Source organism: Mandrillus leucophaeus, unplaced genomic scaffold, assembly GCF_000951045.1.
Source record: "Mandrillus leucophaeus isolate KB7577 unplaced genomic scaffold, Mleu.le_1.0 Scaffold425, whole genome shotgun sequence".
NCBI classification, from domain to species: domain Eukaryota; kingdom Metazoa; phylum Chordata; class Mammalia; order Primates; family Cercopithecidae; genus Mandrillus; species Mandrillus leucophaeus.
In genome coordinates, this window is record NW_012104532.1 from 885,061 (window position 1) to 886,019 (window position 959).

Consider the following 959-nt stretch of genomic DNA (forward strand, 5'->3'; position numbering starts at 1 on the left):
TGAGCCACGGCGCCCGGCCCATTTTTCTTTTTAAAAATTAATATTTTAATTGAAAAATCATAGTTATATATATTTCTGGGGTACAATGTGATGTTTTGATATATGTATACAATGTGCAATGATTAAATCAAGATAATTAACATACCCATCATAGCATCTCACTTGTTTTTAGTGGTAAGACATTTGAAATTTACTCTCAGTTTTTGGGGTTTTTTTGTTTTCATTTTTTGAGACAGGGTCTCACTTTGGCCCCCAGGCTGGAGTGCAGTGGCGCGATCTCGGCTCTTTGCAGCCTCAATTTCCTGGGTTCAAGCGATCCTCCTGCCTCAGCCCACCTAAGTAGCTGGGACTACAGGCGTGCACCACCACACCTGGCTAATTTTTTGTATGTTTTCATACAGGTGAGGTTTTGCCACGTTGCCCAGGCTGGTCTCGAACTCCTGAGCTCAAGCAATCCACCCACCTCGGCCTCTCAAAGTGCTAGGATAACAGGCGTGAGCCACCAAGGCCAGCCCACTCTTAGTTATTTTGAAATACACAATACATTATAATTGACTTTAGTCACCCTGCTGTGACTCAAAACTTATTCCTCCTAACTGAGGAATTCCAGCTCACCAGTTACTGCTTTATTTGCATTTAGTCGTCTATTTAACTCGGACTGTACAATTTGACCAACAACTTCCCCTTCCCTGTCCCCACTCCCAGCCTCTAATAACCATTATTCTCCTCTCTACTTCTATGAGTTCAGCTTTTTAAAATTTCACAAACAGACGTATCTCAGAGATATTGTAGGCTTGATTCTAAACTGTCACAAAAAAGCAAGTATCACAATAAAGCAAAACACAAATTTTGGGGTTTTCCAGTACATATAAGTTATGTTTACACTATACTGTGGTCTATTAAGTGTGTAATAACATTATGTCTAAAAATGTACGTATCTTAATTTTTTTTTTTTTTTT